The sequence below is a fragment of the Ambystoma mexicanum genome, chromosome 1q (genome assembly GCF_040938575.1).
Source record: "Ambystoma mexicanum isolate Mex_15411 chromosome 1q, UKY_AmexF1_1, whole genome shotgun sequence".
NCBI classification, from domain to species: Eukaryota; Metazoa; Chordata; class Amphibia; order Caudata; family Ambystomatidae; genus Ambystoma; species Ambystoma mexicanum.
This window is the reverse complement of record NC_090922.1, coordinates 517,837,531-517,861,219: the sequence shown is the minus strand read 5'-3', so window position 1 is coordinate 517,861,219 and position 23,689 is coordinate 517,837,531. Positions and strand designations below refer to the sequence as shown.

The window sequence follows — 23,689 nt, the reverse complement described above, 5'->3', positions numbered from 1 at the left end:
AAGAGCCAATGGGCTATATAAGAAGGCAGTTTTGAGCAGCGCTCCTTCCAAGAGACATTGGTGTGGAGCGTTTTAGAATCAATATCGCAGCCAAGTTTGATTGTATTTGTAGGAGTTTTCTTCCTTGGAGGCGACCATACCAGGAATGGGATTATAGTAATTAGTCCTGTCAGGCGAGTATACCACGATAGAAGATTATGGTTTAAAGAAGTAGGTTTTGTGGTAAAAAGGTGTGTTGAAAAGACCTTTGTTAAATAACTTATTGACTATAATTTGTTTGACAAGCTTTGTTATCACCAAGAAGTGTGTTGTGCTATCCTGACAAAAGTAATTCATGTGAAGAGGGTTGTGTTAACCTGACAACGCAGCTGATTTGAAGAAGGTGTGCCGTGTTATTTGCTGAACATTTTTTAAAAGAATCATTGCTTTGGGTTTGAACTTGTGTTATGAAAGAAAGAAATGTACCGTTCCAAGCAGGATATTGTGGAAAGCGCCAGTTGTTTTGTATTGTGAACAAACATTGTGGAAAAGCTAGTGGCTCAATCAAGGGGAAAGACAGTAGATGGAAGAGACTTTTTGTGTTACCTAGAACTAAACTTTCTCAAAGTATTTCTGAATTGATCCGGGGAAAGGGAGCCCAGCCCTGGTTGCAAGGAGTACTTTCAAAACCCTTTAAGTTTGAATTGATAAACTGTCTTGTTGAACTGAAATTAGCCATACAATCCTTGTATAATTTTGTTGTATGTAGGAGTGTGAGGGTCAGAGACTTTTTGGGCACTAGGTCAATTTGCTTAGATTGCATGCAGGGACCTATTTTTTAGGTTAGAGAAAGATAGATGTTTATCCAACCCTTTTTCATGTAATAAATGGCAAACTTTGAGAAAACTCTACCTTTGTGTCTGTCTAGATTTTCTGACCCCTCACAGTGAAGAGAGCATATGTTTGGCTCAGGGTGGGCTAGGTTTAAGGCCTTTCTTTATTACCTGGGTGTGACCAACAAATGCATACAGGAACATGAGAGCAAACTCGACTCATTCCCTATGCTCGAAATGGCCAGTATACTATAAAAGTTTAAACTGGGAGGAATTATGGATACTCTTAAAGGAGGGTTGTTTAACTATAGTTCCTCTGGGGACAATGCCCTGGGCAGGGCTACCTACAAGTTCTTGTGGCCTTCCAGGAGCTTTGTGAGGATGATAGTAGTGTGGAAGACTTGAGTCCTCTTCGACTGAGCACTACTGGGAGTTAATCTGCATAAACCAGGCACGTCCATCTTTCTCAACCTTGGCTGCAGTCACATTTCCCTGCAAAAAGATGTTCAACTAGAGTGTAGAGTCTGCTTACCAGTTTACATCTGCAAGTCTATTTGGGTGTTATGGCTCTTTTTCATTAGCCGATTGCTGTAAACGTATACAATTATTTGGGTGGTTGTGGAGTGCTGATCGTCATCTTCCAGCTGTTTCAAAGCGCTTAACGAATATAAAGTGACGTGGCATTAATGTAAAACATAATAGACATGACACGTCATCCCATGACAGAACATGGCACATCATAACATACTAGTACAACAAAACCTGCATTATTTCCCAAGAAATGATAGGTGGGGGTACAAACATTAATGAATTAACAAAAATGAAATATGAGCCAAATAACTTTTAAACTGAAAAAAGGCTTTTAGTCTGTTTAACAATGATATTCGGAAGTTAATGAAACAAAGGTGGGGCCAGCAAAATCTACTAGCCCACTCACAAAGGCGAGTAGATTTTATTAAGGGAGAGAACCATTTCCATGGTACTTGACCATGCTGGCGAGTACGGGGATGGCTGGAACTTGACATTTACTGCAGACAAGCTCTCTTTGCAGGTAATGGCAAATAAGTTTCACTGAGCATGGCTGGTCTTGTGTGTGGCAGCATTGCACCAAATATGAAAAGCGTTTATGGTGGCGGGCACCTTTTTACAGATAGAAACAGTAAATAGTTTGTCACCCATCACCATGGAGGAGTGCATGTCTTTTAGGTCGAGTGTGTAAACTAAGGAACTCTCCCTGCATGTCTAGTGGGATTTTTAAGGATTCCTGAGGCCTGAAAGGGTGAACAATTGCAGTAAGGGAAGAAGTGGAAGTCCAGAAGGAATGTGTGGAAGGGGCTGGGGCAACAATCCCTCACAAAAGAAAAAAGGAAGGTGTACATTGAAAGTATAAATACATGTTAAAAAGTTAATGAATAATAGACAAATTATCCGGAATTAAAAAGTCAAGTTTGCAAGTGTAGCCCTGGTTTTATTTGAGATTTTGCCCATTGGCTTGGCCATCACCACTAGGCCAGGGTGTTGCCCCGCTATGACCCCCACTCCCCAAAGACAAGCTGTGAGGAAAGAGGTGCTAGGTAACCAGCAACTAAAAGATGCCAACACCCTACAATACCTGAACAGGAGATGGGCTACCCCTGATTTCTTTTAACAGGTCCCAGCGGTGACCACTATTTTAATTAACACCACTATTAAACTTTAAACATTCTTCACTACTAGATACTCCTCTTCTATCCTGCGCCTTGGCCTGCACCTAACTGGGGCCAGCTCGGTCCGACCACCCTTTCCTAAAAGGGCCAAGGAGAGCCCCCTCCCCCCACCCTCACCTGTGAAACGATGGAACAGTCTCCTCCTTCCTGACTGGTGCCACCCAATCAGAAAGGGCTAGAGGGTGGCCTTTTTTTTTGGTTTATTTGTTTATACTGTGCCGGAGCCTGTAGGCAAACAGTACCAAATCTAGGCAAACAGTAGTTGAAGACTTTACCTAAAAACAGAATGGTTTACTTCCCAGCATCTTCGGGGGGAGTTTATTCCACATCACGCCAGCCTGTGAGGCAAAGGAGCGTCCGTTACCTCAGACTCTTTTACATCTCAGCTGAGTCAGGCGCATGGAGTCCTTTGACACGAGTGACTTTGGTAATGTGCTCCATAACCAATCTTTCCTGTAAATATTGAGGAGCTTTTCCATACAGGCACTTACGAACAATGGTGTTTAGCTTGAAGCATATTCTAGCATCCATTGGAAGCCAATGAAGTTATCTCCGGTGTATGGATACTGGGTCCAGTCATGTAGTGCCCTTAATAATCCAGACTGCATCATTTTGGAGTATCTGAAGTTTTTTGATGCATCCCTTACTAGCTCCAGCAAGAAGGGCATTACAGTAGTCGAACCTTGGCATAATAACAGCTCTCACGAGTATTGTGAAATTTGCTGCTGGCTTCACTAGTCTGTGGGTGGATGCCCTCCCAAGACAGCCTCAGATAGGCCACCATCTAATTAAACTCTCCTCAGACAGGGAACATACCTCTCACACCTTTTAACAAACACCCCCCCTAAAATCCATAAAAAGACTCAATAATAACTATTCTTCTCCACCATAAACATACTTATATACACCTGTACATACCTACTAAAGTGCTTTAGGATTGCGGCAGGGGCTACACAAGTGTTTTAACCTACTCTCAGTAATACAAGAGAGGTGAAACTCCATTCGTATGACTAGGGCACGAATAAACAGAGGACTGGAGATGGCTAATCGAACATTTAAATGCAAACACTTTCACTTACGGATTTCAGGAGGAAGTAAAGTAGCAGGTGATGAAGAAGGGCATATGTTGGTCCTAACAGGCGCCCTAAGCTTATGCAGCCGAATGTGAACGCTAATAAAGTAAAGAGGGCAGGAATTGTCAAGGAAGCAAAACACAGTGCTGTTTGATAAAAAGGTTAGCCTACAATAATGTAGACACTTGTGCTCAAGTCACGAGCAGTGGAGCGTGAGGGTATTGAACAGGGATTGAGAAAAGAAACTAGGAGGCAAGTGGAAAAGTGTGGGGGCAGTTAAAAATATGAGGGTCAAACCAACTGGAAAGGAAAGGTGCAACCGATTAATGTATCATTTATGGAACCAGTGCTCTTATTTTTTTATCCTCTTTATTTAACATTTAAGAACAACAGAATAACAAATTCGTATTTCAGGATAATAAATCATTACAATGCAATTAGAACAATGAATAGGTAATCAGCATGAAACTTATAATAAAACAAAACTGATTGCATAAACAATAAGAAAAATATCCACAGAATTTTAGAATGTCAAACAGAACTTTGATCGAATATTGTCAAAGGTACCAATAACACACAGACGAACACAAGACACAGGACACCACCACCAAACCCTCTCCCAACCCGCCCACCCACTCTTAAAGAATTAAAACACAAGCAACTTAGCTCCGGACAAATATTAAACATAAAATTGAATAAAAAATCTCCATTGTTCATTATAAGCTCTTATTTTGGAGATACGTACCCAATAAGCAGGGGAGGGCCGCATGGGCAACTGCTGGAGGGTGCCATTAGCCGCCAGCCACGTTAGGTCTGGGGAGTTTTTCAAGGGCTCCCCGAGCTGGCGTAGTGGGAGAAGGCGCAGCAGGAGCCCTATTAAAGGCGCAACCTATTGAGAGCAGTATCTCCCCGCTAAGACACAGGAGCAGGGGAGTTTCATTAGAATAGGGCGCTGGCGCATTAACAGTGCGCCCTATTCCAGTGATTAACTCCCTGCTCAGGCGCTGGAGCCGGGAGTTAAACATTTAAAAAAAAACAATAATCGCCTATGTATCCACCCCCACCTTGAAAAGGGGCGCACAGGGAACCTCATTTGTCTTAAACCGCCCATGGTGCTGCCGCTGCTAAAGCTGACACTGCCAATAATGTAATGTGTATTGCATGTAGAACCGGGCAAGAGACGATGAGCAAGCTGGGATTCAGACAATACTAAACACCACCAGATGCTTGCCACTAACAGATGGGCTCCGGAAAAAACAAAATGAAGTCCGTCCATTAAAAAGAAATCGTCACAGAAGGTACCAACACGGTCCACGGGTCTGCCTTGTCCTCAATAATCCCCTTTTCGGGTCGAACCTTCAGCCCGGTCCCACTGCCCTTGTTTAGAGAGTTACTTTCGGGCTCTATCAGGCATTCCTGCTCTAGGTGAGGTGCCTACGCCTGCCCCCACCTCCGGCAATGTTTCCACCGCCCCCTCCTCCAGCTGTAAGGAGGAGGGAGCTTATGAATAAATAGTCTGTGGGACCAGGAGCTCGGCGAAAATACACAGCCTTCAGTGTTGTCTGGTGAGGTGGGGGGGAGGGGGAAGCAGCTGCGAATGGAAATCCTGCCACTCCTCGTCCGCCAGAGTCGGAAAAAACGTACACCTATGAAGGGGCATTATACCACTAGTATCAACCCAAGGCAGCACGGAAAACCCAAATATGCTCTTGGATCCGGCAGCCAAAGAAAAAAAAGATCTCCCAAAGCAGTGTGTAGCCATAGTCTCTCTTCAGGCACTTTATAAATGAAGCGAGTGGGAGGACTATGCATTTAATCAGTATGTTTTCTTTTGTGTACTCGAGTGAGGAGGCCAACGTTACATCTTTTTTAGGCTATGTTCATTGCATTGTAAATAACAGATGTAATCATTAACTAGAGAAATGATAATCCGTTCGTTGAATGCATAGGGATGAAAGACAGAATCGACCCTGCCAGAGTACCAACACGTATTGCCTGGAGGATGCACCAATCTCTGGCGATCGCTGGAGATATATATATAATCAGATAGGTTTGCAAAATATAAAAAATATAGATTTGCACAACAAAAATCTGCATGCAAATAAAACACTGAATGAACATTTTGAAGCTCACAATGTACACAAACAGGGCCCCACGGGCAAAGGCACCAGCTGCCACGATACGATTATATTAAAATAGGGATGGTTTCTTCAAGAGTAACGGTTTTTTCTCCCGTCCATAGTCCGCCCCTTGTGATATAGACAGTGGCCCATTACCCTCGGCGGGCCTCGCAATTAATACTTTTTATGCTCTTTGTTTTAGCAGAGCTTCTAAAGTGTAAGCGATTGTTCGGAGATAGGCTCGTTTAAGTAACCATTGTGGTGATGAGAACTGAAAAAGGGGCCGATTTATTGCCAAATCCAACACAAGGCACAAGTTTGCTGGCTTCAGCTATGCTTTCTTCCAAGGCAATCAATGGAAACCTATCGCAACCTTTTCACCCCTTATCTTTTGTTAGGAGTCTTAAATTTGAAAGTACATTTAGGAAACCCAGAGGTCATTGTTTTTTTAAACTTCCGCCGAACTGCACTCTGGTGTTTGTAGTCTCGAGATGGGGGGAAGTAACACCGCAATTGTACACTTTATGCTTAACATATTTATATTAGGATTGATTATAGTTGTGCAAGTAATAAACATGGGGTGAGGAGGGGAAAGGACAAAAGGGCAAGTGAGTCATGAAGATTTGTCATGGATGTTATTAGAGAGCCGGATACTTTTCCCTGCTCCTGGGACTGTGCTGATGATTTTCCGTATACAAGTCGAGGGTGCATGCAGGTGAACCCAGACCTGCCTACTCTCCGGGCTTAGCCCAGAGACTCTGGGTTTCCATGCTTTACTCCCGGTCTCCGGGAAAGAGAGTTGGAGTCTAGCTAGTGCATTTTCGGAAATCCCAGCAACTCTACCTTCATGTGATTGGGCACAGTACTTGTGGGCACGCTTATACCCTAGCAATGTGGGGGGACTATAGCAATGTGGGTGGAGCGCTGCTTGACGGCAATCTCCAGGTTTGTCCTTTAAAAATGTAGGCAGGTCTGGGTGGATCGCATCTGCCCACTTTTTCAGAGGGCTGGCACCATCTCCCTTTGGTGTTTTTAAGATCAGCATTCAAAACAAAAAGCTGGCTTGCTCAAGTACATGGGCCTCCTGATGTTAACACCGGTTGGCATGTTACCACGACAGACACTTACCCAGAAGACTACGTAAAAGTGTCAAAGCATGTATAGAGTGGGAATTTGGCCTTCCTGTGAATATTTGATTGTTGGGCTCCTGATCCGCTTTGCCAGCAACGTTAAAAGGAACATCTTTCAAGTTACTTTTCAGGAATGGATTAATTTTTTGTAAGGACAATGTTTATTTGTCTTCAGCATTTTCTTCTGTTGGGGTAACACAATTGAATTAAATTTGCATATTTCATTTGAAGATCGGTTCACTTCCTGTGCGCGTATGTTAAAGAGCCCCCATTTTTTGTTGGGCCGTTTGCACCACCTTTAAGCCGGAACTATTGCATTAGAGTACAGATAGGGAGAAATGGAATATGAGGAGTAACACAAGCTTCTAGGTGTTTAGTTATTTGCCCACCCAGTACCTGCCCAGGGACATGCTAATCGCTATGGCCATTCACACACAGTTCCTGCCCCTGCCCACCCAAAACACATCCTCACGGGGACTCTAAAGCTCCCTTTAATCAAGCCATGTCATCAAACTTCGCACTAGAAGTGCCTGCTGGTGTTTTTTCAAAGCAGTCTTCTGAGAGTTAATGACTTAATTGGAGATACAAAAAAGGTGCATGACTGCCCATGTGGGCGGGACAAAGACTTGCATGCAAATGGATATTTCCCACCTGTGAAAGGTACAGTGAGCAAAAAGCGATGGCTGCGGACTCTCATAGTGGGAAAAACCACAGAACAGGTTATCATGCCATGTTCTTTCTGGAGAGGGGCGCCGGCTACCTTTTTTGAAAAACTTAATCGGAGATGTAAACCTAATAGTGGTGTAATAAAAATGTTGGTCGTCCTTCAGTCACTCGATGTATAAGCACTGTGCATGTCCTTCACTGAAGTCATGTTAAAATCGAGCATTCGCAAAGGCAACAATTTTGGCTTATGTATAAGTATCAGGCATTTGCCAGGCACTGCTATTAGATGCCCAGTTACTCACATCATTATGCACATGCTACCATCAATAGCCAGTTAATACCACTACAGCAGTGCCTGGCAAGTGCCTTTCACAGGTCTACACAAAAGGTCAAACCTTTGGCATTGCCAGGATTTGTTTTTTGGGACTTGTGCCATTTTAATTGTTTTAAGATTTGAAGACTTGTTTTTTATTTTCACTGCCTCAAGACCTTGCTGGTAAATAGGCTCTGCTTAGATCAAACTAAGCTACCCCGAAGCAGCTGGAGCTCCCTACACACTGCAGAAGCAGTGACGCGACAACAGATGGGCCCTCCCACATTCCGGCAAGCCCGCGGGCTTCCCTTGCATCATTTAGGTGCAAGCGCTACAAATCTGCCGAAATCTGAAATCACACTCCCATTTGTCCATCCAGGCTACTGCAATATCTTATTTGCAACATTACGTGCTGTTCTTCACATTTGCCTACAATCTGCGTGAAACGCAGTATCTAAACCACGAGGTTGCCTAGTCTAAAATGGCCGCCCTGCCGAAGTAAGGTGCGCCTCACCAGTATCTGGAGCAAGCATCTGCAAGGCTTCCCTGGAGCTTCCGATTTGCCGGCAGGCGAGAAGCCAGCAAACCCCCAAAGGCAGGGCCACCAAGGCTCTACCTTTCCTGAGCTTGTCCAGAGATGCCAGTCGTCGGAGCACGGAACTCTGCCCATTTCTCATCTCCCCACTAGACTTCAAAGATATCAAAGCCTCCTCGCACATACCGCTGACCGCCGCTCCAACAACACCGAACCAGTCGCTCGATGCGAACCGTGACCTAGCCTTAGCTCAATGCAAACGCAGGTATGCGACCACCAGACCTTGTACTCCTCCCACTTTGTTGTGCATTATTACTCCCTTACATTTGGCCGCTTACACCTACCATGCCTACGTAATATGCCTGATTACGCTAATAATCATGTGCCTAATGTCAAACCAACCTTATTCCTACCAAACTTAACACCTAACTCCAGTCACATTCATGGCAACCAAATCAGATCCTATAATCCTACATCCCACCTCACCCCTAGCCAATGGATCAAACTATTAGCTTCAAAGCCTACTCCCAACCAACCTTGTCGCAGCGACCTCAGAAACAAAAGACTAGGCTCCAGATTTTCCAGAGAAGTAATGTCAGAGGACACACACCACAAGAAAGTAATTACACCATCTTGCACCAACAACTGTGCTCCAACAGTTCTGAGACCACAGCGGCTCACAACTATTATACCATATCCTAAAAAAACCGACCCAGATTCTAGAAAAATACTCTCCTAGCCTATCACAGGTCACGACCCCATTCATCAACGGCGCTGTTATAAACGCTAGATCCATTATCGCACATGCAACACATATAGCCTATATTATCAATAATGAACTTGACTTCCTAGCGATCTCAGAGACCTGGCTCCATGCGGCAGCAGGGCCCTCCCTCTTGCTAGCCATTCCTGACTCCTACACTATTGTAAGAGCGGACAGAGAAACATCTTAAGGCTGCGGGGTTGCCTTCATCGCAAAGGCTAGCCTAGCGCTCAGAATAACCACTGCCCCCTTGATCAAGTCCTGCGAACTTCTCAGTTAAATGAGCCACCTCCAAAACTAGTACTATAACCATCCACTTAATATACAGACCTCCTGTTGCGATTGGGACATTTGAGGGGGACATCATCACTATTCTCTCAGACAACACCAAACCTACCTCACAAATCTTGGTGCTAAGTGATATTAATTTAGGATTCTCAGACCCTAATAACCAGACAGCTAAACTTCTTGCTGACTCACTATCAGAACTAGACTTTGCGCAAAGAATTAGCTAACCTAATCATGAGAAAGGAGGAACACTAGACTGGTTGGGCGACCATAACTGTTCCTTCCATCAAGGCAATTGAACCCTAGACATGGACCGACCAACCTCTCATCTCCTTCACCATTTGTGCCAATCGACCAGCGATTTAACCTAAAACCTTTTGCGTCACCCCTCCTCACTAGAAACAAATGTAACCACCATCGATAAATTGATGCCTATCCAGATCCTGACCTTGAACTCAACTAAATCACAAGACCGAGAAGAACTGATAGACTTATTTAACACCACCATGACCCAAGCCTTAGACTCCATTGCCCCACTCAAACGTCTAAAGAGTAAGCCCAAAGCTCACCTCAACACCTGGTTCACCCCAAAGCTGAAGGCCCTTAGGCTTGAAAAAAGAAAAATGGAAAACAATTGGAAGAATCAACCCTCAAAAGAAAACAAAGACAAAGTAACCGAAATATTAGCTAATTACAAAGCTGAAATCATCAGGACTAAACAAGAAACATACAATGAAAGGATTCAGAACGCCAGTTCCAGTAATCCTGAGGGAACTAGAATCCCCCATAGTACCAGACGACTCCAACCCTAAAAATAAAGAATGGTGTACGGACATACAAAATGCTCTAGCCAACAAAATTGCCACCTTACAAAATAAAAAAGCAACCAAACGGCTCAACATCAGACCAGAAGCCCCGGAAAAAAAGTTAAAAAAAATAAAAAACCTAGCCCTCAATATGCTTCAAGAATTCAAATTCGGCCAAAATACCATCTCAGAGGTCGAAACAATTATTGCCTCCTTGAAACCCTCAAGATGCCAAGGCGATATATGCCAGCACAAATAATTAAAGAAGCAGCCAGAGACCTTGCCCCATTTATCACCAAATTAATGAGTGCCTCCTTTAGGACACGCCAGGTACCTACAAATCTCAAAAATGCTTGGGTATTACCCTTCCTAAAGAAAGCTCCACTTGGCCCTACTATTCCAATTATAGGCCCATAACAACTGTACCATTCTTACTTAAAATAAATCAACAAAGCAGCATACATCCGAATCCAGTAGTTCCTAGAGGCTAATAACCTCTTGGGGCTTAGACAATCAGGTTTCAGGCCTCTCCATGGAACGGAAACTGCATTATTCGATCTGCAAATGCAAAGATCAATTGAAAGATAACAGACAATGTGCCTGCTCCTCTTGTTAGACCTCTCAGCCGCCTTTGATCTGGTGGACCACAACATACTCTGAACACTTGTCATCAGCGGCAAACTTCTCGCAGACTGGATCAAATCTTTTCCAAGCAATGATAAGTCTCCTCAACCTCCGCCGCTGTGGACCCAGTCCCCATTACATATGGAGTGCCGCAAGGTTCATGCGTCTCTCCAACCATGTACAATGTATTTACCAAGCCTATATTCGACAAACTAGATCATCTGGGTTTCATCTACATGAACTACGCAGATACCACCCAGATACTCATTCTTCTATCTGGAAACTACGACCAGGACCTTGCCTTACTAAACAAAATATACCTCATCATTCAGGCATGGATGGCAGCCCAGAGCCTCTGCCTGAATTATGAGAAGACAGAAATTCTAATCCGAAATTCCTCTACTAACATTAGCAAACTAGACACACAATACTCGTCTTTTAACAGACAGCAACATCATTACAACTGCCAAGGAAACTAAAACTTTAGGTTTTTACCTAGATTCCACCTTGAACTTCAGAAAACAAGTCAATGCGACGGCATTGGATACTGCTTATACATGCCTGCAAACCATACCCGTCTACTAACAGTTGCATCATACTAGCGAGAGCATTAATCTTGTCAAAACTTAACTACTGTAACGCACTGTATGCAGGAGCAAATAAACACGTTTTGAACAAACTCCAAACTCTACAAAATAATGCTCTCAGAACAGCCTTGAGCATCCCTAGGAGAGATAATGTCTCTGAAACTAGAAGGAACCACAAATGGCTTTCCATTAAGGACAGGATCTACTACAAACTAGTTTCTATCACTTATAAATGTCTCAACAATGCTGCACCACAGTATTTGAAAGATAAAATATCCATGAAAACCTCATCCAGACCGACTAGTTCAATCAACTCCTTCTGTATCTCAGTTCCACGATTTAACTTGAAAAGAGCGGACGTCAACCGCTTCCCTGTTCAAGCATCCCAAGCATGGAATGCTCTCCCCCTTCATCTGCGCACCAACCAGACCTTCCACAGCTTTAGGTCTAACACCAAAAAATGGCTACCCATGAAGGACACTACCTACCCGAACACCTGGTGCATTAGAATCCCTCCACCTCTCCTCTCTTGAAATCGCACTTCTACTTCGAAAGCTTTAAATCCTGTACTGTATCTGCTGCCTTATTACTATTGTCGTACTGTCTTTGTTAAGCTGCCTCTACCCAACCTCATTTGTGTTGTATGCTTATATTTTATGTACTTTTTTTGCATAGCCATTACTATTGTGTATGTAACTACTGTCACTTCTATTGTGTATGTATGTAACTACTGTTATCCTAAGCTGTCTTGTAATGCGCCCAGATACCCCAGGGTGTGGTGTGCTTTATAAATCAATAAAACAAACAAACTATGAGGAAATAATGCCATGCTCTATATCCCGGGCCATTCCGTCAGTGGACCCTGGGGTCACATCAGTAGACATTCTATAGTTATACAGATCAATTATTTGTTGAAAAACCATTGCTTAGGCATTCACGTTGACAGTCGAAGCAATCTTCCTCTGTAGCTCCTGAATTAAAAGTATATTGCTGTTTTGCACAATATGGCCAAATGCATAAACTACCAAAATAAAAGCAATGAAGAAACCCATGCAAAAACAGTTAATGGGAGTTGCCTTATCTGCCAAAATTAGGAGTCCCCAGATGTGATTCAGCGTGCATTCTACTCCACTTCCACGTGTAATATTAAAAGTGACAAGTCATAATGATGAACATCATAGTTTGTCTCTGGTTTCATTTGGACTTCCCATGATCACCTCTTGTATTAAAGACTCATTCTGTGACATTTTCTATGTCATCACATTATATGAAAATAAAGGGCACAACACCTTTTGCCGCCTAGGACCCCGCAAATCCTAGGACTGGCTCTCAAACTACCCAACAACTTCATTCTGATTCTTGTCTAATAAAAAATATGCTGAAACGGCATTCTCAAATCATGTTCTGCAAGTCCATGTTTGCAGAACTCCTTTTGCGTTTCTGTAGTTTATGTATATACCATGGACTATAATTACCAGAATACAACAGGATGTCAGCCAAATCAATGTATTTCACAGCTGGCATGGGACACTAAGATCCTGCCTAAAATAAACTGCTTTCAAGACTTAGCTACTCCCCAAAAGAACATTGGTGATTAACAGGCTTAAAGTTATTTTTTGATGTGCTCTTGCATTCTTTTCTTAACATTTGCAACTCCACAAGTGTTTCACGTTTTTTTCTAATCAAATATGCACCCTTACCGGCTATCAAGAACTGCTTTGAAGACTGCTGAGGTGTGGCCATAGCAGCAGACTGGGCCATGGAGCAATACGGGTGACCCTTGCCCAGTTACACGCCTGCATCCAAGGCATGGTTGCACTGATCACCCTAAGTAACTGGTGCCTGGCAGGGGGAAAAAAGGGCTGCCCCCATGGATTTAGGGCTGCGTCAATGCACGGCATCGCTACCCCGCTACCTTCCCCCACCAAGCCAAGCCTGCCTTGAGAAAAATAAAAACAAATCACTTTTACTTAACTAAAGTGCCAGTGATGCCTTCTGCAGGATCTCCCTCATACTGTCATCATCGTGGAGAGGGCGCTAGAGAGCCCAACCAAGATGGCGGTTCACCTGTGAGTCCCATGCAGAGCTCCCATAAATCCTGTAAAATCAGAAGCCTGAGGTGGGAAACACAACATCCCAACGTTGGAAACTGTCTCTCTAAACACCTCCGATCACAACGAGGTGTCCAGAGTTGCAGAGAATCTCCCCGACAAGGAACCTGCAGCACGGACACCGGGCGGGAAAAGGGCCCCGATTGTGACGGAGTACCATCAGTCGGCCTGCAGACGGGGAAAGAACATTAGGCGAACCCCCATGTTTGAAATGAAGACACACAGGGCGGACCTTCCCCAGCAGCAGCGTAGTAGCCCGCAGTGGTGGCCGTGCCCCCTGCAGCCGTGCCCCCCAGCAGACATTCCCGACTGGGCCGTGCAGCAGTGACAGGCGCTATTGCAGCCACACACACCACGGAATGCATAGACATCGCCAACAACTGTGCCGCGGGACCCCCGCTGCGGAGCACAGTTCAGCACTGCAGCGTTCCCCACAGCAAAAACAGGCGTCCAACGCAGATCGGGTCACCCGGCAGGGCAGCCAAGAAGAATCGGAGCTCTGCAACTTGCTATCACGCCCGTAGCCACAAAACCGTTGCGACCGGAGCAGCGGCAGTAAGGAGCGATCATCTACACCAAAAGTGGCAGCGAGACCCCAGACATCCAACAGGGAACATCTACAAGGTGCAGGAACTGAAATGGCAACAATCCTCCGGCTGCACCCCGGTAAGCACCATTGCCGATATTTTAATAACACATGTCGGTGGGTGGACAGAGGAGTGAATTGGCCGTGCTAGCCCCAAGCAGAGCATAAGCCCAAAAGGCGGCGTAACACACAGTACGGCACGGCCCTCGGGCCCCAGACAATCCAGCACACCCTCCGATTGGCCGCCGCACCCCTTCCCCAAGGTGCATCCTAACATAGCACCTGGGTCCAGAAAAGGCATGGGGCTCACTCCAAGAACTCAGTGGAACAAGTACCAATAAGCACAGAAATGATGCGTCCTCCAACCAACTAACAATTCCATCCCTCTGCATACACCTCTCAAACTCTAACCAAACACAACCACAAACCTAAAACGCAGCAATCCACACAAACTTCACAACAATGCAACAACAAAACAAACCACACATAGACTTGCACAACAGCACACGTCGACTACGGACCACAAAACACCCCAAGCCCAGCCAACGGACCCACCGGGCTGAGGCTGTCAACAGTACATCACTGCTCTCTTGCACTTTTCCTGCTTCCTCCCACTAACTCAACCTCCCCCCTTTCAGAGCCGCCAGAGCGCCAAGGGACCACTACGGTGGTGATAGTGCGCGGTACAAATGTCCTTTAACATTAACATTACCCTGGTGTGTTCCCCCGCCCAGAATATTTCTGATTAGCAGTTCGTGCATCCCCGAGGGGCACTGGCCGCAAACAAGGCAAACAGTGTGGCTAAGGTAGCCATGATAGCAGACCAGAGTGCGGCCACATACAGCCCCCGTCAACAGCGTACAGTGTCCAGTGAGAGAGGGGGCCTCAAGATCGACATTACAACAAACAGTGCTTGTGGTGCCCCTGGACTACCATTGAGCGGGAGTGCTGGGCTGTTGCGGACAGGTGGCTGGGCAGGTAAGGGTAGATCCCCACTCTTCTTTGCGCCCCCGAACCACCAGGACTCATCCTCGGTCTCCACGTCACGCAGGGAGAAAACTATAGTGCACTGCCACGCCCGGGCCCAGCCAACCCTTCCTCCACACCTGCCAATAAACCCACTGGCAGCGCCCCCCAGACAACCGGGCGCAGCAAACCGCTCCTACAAGGAGTGACAACCCCGCCAACAAGGCCTGGAGGCCGGGGGCACCCCTTGGCCCGTCCAGAGATAATTCTACCAATGACCCCACCGTGGTACAACCCCCTACATAAAGCCACTCTGTACGTCTTGCCAACCAGCCCCGAGCCACTTCAATAAACCATATCCCTGCAGGGGAGTCGAGTGGGGCCTTGGACACCCGACACACACTTCAACCCCCTCTTAACACTACCGCCCAGACTACACTGCCGGGGCGTCGACAGACAAGACCCTACCAACAAACCAAGAAACCGGTACAACCTTAAACAAAGAAGAGAGGGCAGCGGCGTGCAGCTAACCAATATAAATTGTCACCTAGTCGCAACGCAAACTCACAGCGATAAGTACTCGCAAAGGACACCATCACCACAGTGAATCAGCAGACGCACCCGGATAAAACAACGTCCTGGCCCCAGGTTAGTGAAACACTTATTCTAACCATTGCCACAGTGCATAACGACCAATTGACCTATAGCAAAAGGATATCACCAATCCCCCATAGCGAAGGGACCTCTAAGAGTCAAGAATACCACCGGACTAGGAATCAAGGCGCGTGGCAGCGAAGTGCGACACCATACATAAAGACACCACAGCTCACGGGAAATTAATGATAGAGGACCCCTCTGTACGCTTGTATGAAAGAACTCGGAAGTAAAACCACCACTCGGCAACCCCACTTAAAAACACAGTGCCTCCAACAACATTGCTCTGGTGTCAATCGCAAGGCGCCTTGGCCCCTCGACAACCCCAGCGCAGAACAGTCGAATCCCAGGTTCAGCCAACAGAACTGCCTACAGACACAGCGAAACACCAACTCCACATACTACAAGATCCCCCAATCCCCCAAAGGCCCAACCACACCACCCCGCGCCTTTTTCCTGGACGGCAAGGACAGAGCATGGGCAAATCAGATAAATCCCAGAGGAAGCTGAATTTCGAGCCGCAACCCGGGAGCCATAGTTAAGACTCCTAGGTCGCAGTCAGAGTCCCTAGCGCCAGCAATGGAACAGGATGAAGAGACACCCCAAGCTCCGACCATTGACATTTGAGAAATCCTGCTTGGACTCAAAGCTGGCATTGGCAACCTAGACTCTAAACGTCACACACTCATCAGAAGTCAACCTACTGCAGCACCGGCTCGACAAACGCAGTGATAGACTGGACATGGTAGAACAAAGAGCCTCAGATTTGGACGACAACGCCACACCAGCGACCAGGGTGACGGCGCTGGAAGTCCAAATGAAATCAGTGTCTGCTAAGAATGAAGATCTAGAAGGGAGGGCCCGCCGCAATATCATCAGGCTGGTTGTGGTAAGAGACAAATCCCACAGAAAATTGGAGATTTCGTTGAGACAATGTGTAAAGAATTGTTTGTCGAACCCTCACGATCCCAGCTATTTGTCATCAAAAGAGCCCACTGAGTGCCGACCAACCGCCCGATCCCAGGAGCTGGTCCGCGCCCCATCATCGCACGGCTGCTCAACTTTAAAGACCGTGACACAATCCTGAGACTTACAAGGAAAAGGCAAGATACAATACGACGGAGACAAGATCCAAATTTACCCAGACTTCTCACCAGCAGTCCAGGTTTCGCATAGGTCCTTAACCGGAGTGATAAGACATCTGAGAGACAGTCAGATGCAGTACTCCATGTTATTTCCTGCAGAGCTGAGGATTCAACATGCTGGGAAGGCACAGTTTGTGAACACGGCAGAAGAAGCGAACACCTTTTTTGATGAGTTGGGCTGCCGACCCCTGGACAATAACCCAAGGCCGGCAAGAAGAGACCACGACAGAAGGAATCCACCCTGATAAACGCTCAGGGTGGGGGGTGCCCCATGAGGCACTACGATCCTCGCACCATGGGCCCAACAAGATATTGCTAGTACAAGAGCATAGAAAACCAAAGCTCCTCATCTCATGTCTGACGCTTAAACCATAGTACTACACACCTCAGCGCAACTAAATAAATGCACCGAAGGGAACTACTGAACTTGGCTGGGCACTAGCGTCCCAAGCTCAGCACCGTTTGTTAGTTATCAGTTGTCAGGGGCGGGACAAGAAACGGGCGGATTGGGGGTTGCCCATGGGGAGGGAAGGAAACTTGGCTGCTAGTTACAACAAATAGGAAGCAGCACATAGGGAAAGGGGAGTTTGTAGGGAAATGCGCCATGTGTTGGCCTAGCCACCACCGACTGACCCTGCGGTTAATCTTCAACAGTCAATGAACACAAATGCATACAACCAAGGCAGTACCTAAAAATGACAAATCCTGAATAATCATAAAAGCACTCTAAACCATTCAAGCTAGCAATGTGGAATATTAGAGGGGGCAATAACCCAGCCAAAACCCAAACAGTGTCCCAATACCTCAAAAGACACAATATCGACATCGCCTTTATACAGGAAACCCGCCTCCTTCCGTCCTCGAGAACCGCTGGGCGCCTGAGTGGGGCTGCCACAGGTACTGTTCATCCTACTCATCATACGCCAGGGGGGTGGCCAAACTAATCAACAAAATGGTGAAGTTCAGGCTACTGTTAGTAACCAGAGACGAAGAAGGCAGATCGCTTATTGTCTGGGGGGTACTGGAGGACACCAAAACCGTCCTGGTGAACTCCTACGGCCCGAATACAGATGGAGCAAATACCTTCGATTGGGTAATGACACACCTAGTAGGAACAGACACAGCCTTGATCATATGGGGCCGAGATCTAAACACCACACTAGACCCCAAATGGGGCAAATGACACACGACCATCAACACTCCCTCCAAAGCAAGTCTCCAGATTCGGGAGATTTGTAGTGCCTACGACCTGGTGGAGACTTAGGCATGAAGATACGCATGATTTCACCTTTCATTCCTGGGTTCACAATACTAGCTCACGACTAAACTACCTGTTGGTGTCCCGGAACAGAGGATTCCAATGGGGAGTCTGTCAGATACTTCCAAGAACACTTTCCGACCACTCCCCTGTCACCCTGGAATGTGTCCTCACAGACAATAAGAAAGGTAGACCCAACTGGAGATTCAAATCGGGAGCACTTCAAGACTAGGTGTTCGCCCAAGAACTCTGGACTGAGATTACATCCTTCTTAGCCATCAATCAAAACTCTATCATCGAGTGGGACCCTATGGGAAACACTAAAATGTTATATTAGAGGGATATGCATGGCCAAAGAGAACGGGATACTGAAAACTATCAGAAGGGAACTCGCTACAAATGAGACACGGCTAAAAGAACTGGAGCACACGTAAGCCGCTCTAAGTGACTCTCACTGCTTAGCCAGCCTCACAGAAGAATTGGACTAGTTCAGAACCAACGCCGACTGTGAAAGCCGGTTCCTAGCACAGTGGCACTGTATCCGGCAATATGGCAAAGGCCAAAAGCCAGGGGCCCTCCTGGCAAGGCGGCTGGCGGCAGACAGAAAACCCCTGCAGGTAGAATGCATCCGTATCCCCCAGGGCACTCTAGTCTATACAGAAGACGAAATAGCAGAGACTTTCCGTGCCTTCTACCACGACCTATACAGTTCCAAACATTCAAGACGTCCAGAAAATCTTGGGCAGTATCTGGAAGATACAGAGCTGTATTGGGTGGAGGGGGAACTGGGAGAATCTTTAAACAAACCAATTGTGCTCGAAGAGATACTAGCAGCGATAATAGAACTCCAGAGCACCAAAGCCCCAGGCCCTGACAGCCTAACAGGGAAATTCTATAAAGCATTTGCCCAGACCCTAGCACCAATCCTACTGTCGATATACTAGGAGGCATGAGAGAAAGGCTGCTTGCCCCCCACACTTTGTGAGGCAAATGTGATCCTGCTCAATAAACTAGGGAAACCCCCTGAAGAATGTGCTTTGTACAGACCGATATCGGTGATTAACGTCAATAACAAAATTCTCACAAAGATCCTTACCTCTCGTCTACTCCCTCCGATGCCGGGTCTGGTACTAGCAGACCAGGTACGTTTCATCCCAGGATGCAACACGTCATTTGGAATCAGACGACTATTTGGTATCATCGAGACACTCGATCCATCATCTCAGGCAGTGGCTGTCCTTTTGGACGCAGAAAAAGCCTTTGAATCAGTTGAATGGCCATACCTCTTTGCAGTGCTAAGAAAACTGGGTCTCGGAACCTACTTCTTAGAACTAGTCTCTCTTCTCTACAAACACCCCTATCCAGCATTGTACTAGGGAAAGTAAAATCTGCACACAGAGAACTAAAGAGAGGGACTAGACGGGGATACCCCCTATCAGCCCTACTGTTCGCACTGGCAATGGAGCCCCTGGCCGCAGGCCTCAGGACCAGACAGATAGAAAGAGAGCTCTCCTTAGGGCCCCATAAAGTAATACTCTCTCTATATGCAGAAGACGTGGCCCTTTTCATCAGTGACCCGGTAACAAACCTGAATCCAGTCATGCGAGAAGTCATCAAATTCGGCCCCTTTCCAGGGCTAAAAATGAACCACACGAAATTGGTTGTATTCCCTTTACCCCCTGAAACCAAAGAATTCAAAGACGACTACGAGTTTAGATGGGAACACAGTCAGATAGCGAGGAATATTGATGCCCAGAAATCACGCAGACTTTTTTCGAGATAACTATGGGAGTGTAGTGGAAACGCTGCACAACAAAATATCCAGGTGGAAACATCTACCAGTCACACTATGGGGCCGGGTCTCCATAGTAAAAATGGTCATACTGCCAAAACCTTTATACCCTTTTGTAAATATTCCCCTACTGCCGTCAAGAAAGTTTCTCCAACACCTGCACAGCCTAGTCCTCGGGTTAATTTGGGCAGGCAAACCACTGAGGGTAGCCCACACAACACTCATCCAACCAATAGTAAAGGGTGGACTGGCACTGCCTGACCTGGAGCACTATTACTGGGCTGCGCATACAATTTCTGGGACATTGGTACGCCACCCAACTCACCCGACCGCATGTTCAAATCGAATGGGCCCTGATAACCCCCAATCTGCTGCGTACAGCCATTATAGGCGAAATCCAGGTATCACAACCACCCTGAACATAGTGCACTCCACGTATGAGATATGGAAAAGGAGCTCAGACGTGCAATGTTCCGATCAGGTTCTCCCTCCTTATCCCAGCAAGATTCATCCCATGGATGCCACTCACTGCAGAGAAAGTATACCTCCAATAGGCCAGTAAACTACAGATTGACACACTAAATTACCTCTATAGATGGGAAGTTTTTAACACCCCCAGCAAACGTGGGAACACAGAGCAGACTCTGCTTTAGACATATTTGTATACTTCCGACTCCGACACACGCTCCAATCACTATTCCCTACATTTCCGGTACAGCCACTCACATGGCAACTCCAACGCAGAGTGATTCAATCACTTGGGGAAGGTAGGCTAGTATCCACCATCTATAAAAACCTTCTGACAGACACCACTAACCAGTTAACTGCCCCAAATGCAAGACGGAAAAAATCATTGGGGGTCACGATACCAGACGAAGACTGGTCGTATATCCTATGGAAAACCCAGAGGGTGTCCCTAAACTTGCGATACAAGCTGATACACCTGGTGTATGAAGTTAGTGTATCGCACACCGGCGGGACTACACAGACAACGTCCAACCATACCAGCAACATGCGAACGATGCAGCACACCCTCTGCAGCCTTCCTACACCTAGCATGGGAATGGCCGACAATTAACCACTTCTGGAAAGAATTGATGGAACAAACCTCTTCAATAATAGGTGAACAACTCGAACGTAACACTAAAGTAGCGATGTTGGGATGCACGAAGGACGTACATCTCTCAGTGAGGAGGTTGACCGGCCTACTGCTGGTATTGGCAGGGCACAGGGTTTCCATGACTTGGGGGAAGGGTTGCCCTCCCACTTCCCAAACATGGCTGCAGGATGTAGCATACTGTCAAGACATGGAGTCGAATTTCATCAAGACTCTGCTCCTGCACACAAGGCCTCCGGACATATGGGGACCCTATATCAATCATTTAATAACTACATCGAACTGAACTCTGCCATACGGCCCACAACACCTGTTGAAGTGTCGACGGACCCCTCATTTTTTTTGGTAACTGCTTTATTCAAACGTATTATACGAACGCTTGACTGTTGTGAATCCTTGGATTTTGACTGACTGACTGGGGATGAGGAAGGCGGGTACCACGTGCCGCACTGTTGTAGTATGTTTTGTTATGATTAAAATTACTAAAATAAAGTTACAAAAGAAATACCGTCATCATCGTGAACAGATCACTGGTTACTAACTCATCCAAATCTACACAGCTCTTATTCAGTTGCAGAATAGATAACTCAGAGTTTGGTACTTGCTACTGGGAGTTGTGTTCACACTGCAGGCCACATGCTCAAGTCTCAGGCGGCCAACTCCCTTTTATCATGCTTCTGGAATTGATAAATTGTGCACCATTAAAATGGCCAACAATAAAAGTGCAGCTGAGCAGCAGGACAGCAAACAAACATTACATAAAAACAAACTGGGAGGCAGGTCTATTTATAACACTATAAATTCATCATGTTACATGTTTAAATAAGTCATAGGTACTTCAATAACATGACCACAGGAGAGTACATTATATATGGTTATGTACAAAGCATAACAATGCAGCGGGGGGAAGAAAATCACAGCACACAGCGAAGGACATACAAGTGAGAGTGCATCTATATGGCAGATTAAAAAACTTCTAGCAAATTACAATAAAAAAAGATAGATCTAAGTAGTCATGAGTCCTAAAAGCCAATCTAAAATTGGTATAGAAAGACCATAAAATGCACACACCACAGAAGAAATTAACTAGTATTTGGTTAAATAATTGGTAAACAAATGCCATTTCAATTCAAATAAGGTTGCGTTGTTAGCAATACATTTCTCCATTTTAAGAACATTGCACATGTTGTTCCACTAACCTACTATCGTGATTTTATGAAAATCTTTCCAATTGGAAGTTATCATGTGAATAGCAATTGCAATAAACAAATCACAAAATGTGTGAGCTATCAAGAAGCAAATAATTAAACTATAAATTGCCTAATAAAATATTGGCAAAGGTAAGTTGAACATCCACCTTAAAAAGAATTAGATTACAAACTAATATCCACAATTTCTTAATGCACATACAATAAAGAAAAATAACCGTCAGAAGCATAGCATGACCAGCAATTTGCATATCAGCCAACGTTCTCTTAAACATTAATGGTGTGATAAAGGCTCAATGAATAAAGGAGGATGTTTGGGTTGCATTTGCTGATGCAGACATCTTTCTAATGTTCTTTCATATAAACAACCATTCCTGATATCGCAATACAATATCACAATCCTTTTCCTCATTGTGCCTCTGATGGCCATTTAATTTCCAGAGATGTATCAATCACTATAGCACTGTACAAATTAGAATCACTAAACATTGACATACTTTTAGGACACCTTACTCTTTTTATTGATCCGGGAATAGCAGGTTATTTTCAATTAACCTCAGGTTATCAATAAATGCATCCACCGTTTTCCAATATTAGTGCAGATCAGAATATGATAGATACAATATCACCCAGAATTCATCAAAAGATATGGTGCTAGGGCCTTAAAAAACGGATAAATTGACTTGATACCTTTACAAAGCCATGGTTTCCATAGTATTTTGCCTTTACACCACACCTAAGTTGACAGGGAGCAAGATGGGTTCTCGATGTGAAAGAAGAATTAGTTGAGATGAAATTGTTAAATTGATTGATTTGGGGTAAAGAGATTTGGTTCTATTAAATATAAAAACGAAATCTGATTGATAAAGAACAGCCTTTTCTCAATTACAAGCCACATGTGTGTCAAGTGTGCTATCACAAAAATCAAGACAGAGCCCGTTTAAGCAGAAACGCTTTCTGGTAGTATCTGAAATTACAGAATGGAACTCTGCCCTACCCCCACTTTCATAAGAACTCTATAATGTATTCAAGGAAATTCTTCTCCGCTTTCCACTACCCCATAAGAAATTGAGATGGATTGAATAGAAAACAAACAAAAAAAATAGGCTGATCATTGGAGGGAAAGCCAACGCCACGAAGTTAAGGTGCAAACCAGCTCACAACAGCATCTGGGAGTTTAATTGATAAGGAAGCAATTAACAGATTCCTTAATAGTGGAGGAGCGCGGAACATTTAACACACCAGACAGAATGCCGGGGAAAAAGGCATTGCACAAGGCAGGAGGTACAAAAAAACCTATAACTGTAGCTGTGTCCAACACTGGTACCCCTTCATATATGTTAACATGCCTTAAATGCTCTCTAACCATGCTCAAAAACCTTTCTAAAAATCTACTTCCTCTTATTTGCACCCGTAAGAGCGAGCAGGT

At 45.4% G+C, this 23,689-nt stretch overlaps 1 protein-coding gene across 9 annotated transcripts in view; it reads right to left on the bottom strand.

The window, feature by feature from the left end:
* Nucleotides 1-23,689, bottom strand: part of ARHGEF1 (Rho guanine nucleotide exchange factor 1) — a 1,792,426-nt gene that overhangs the window by 1,490,098 nt on the left and 278,639 nt on the right. The window contains exon 1 of one of the 9 annotated variants that reach the window (XM_069640918.1): nucleotides 4,337-4,523. The exons of the other annotated variants lie outside the window; for them this stretch is intronic. The gene's annotated coding sequence lies outside the window, so the exon portion shown is untranslated. Of the gene's footprint in view, nucleotides 1-4,336; nucleotides 4,524-23,689 lie in introns of those variants that run through there. 9 annotated transcript variants of the gene reach the window in all.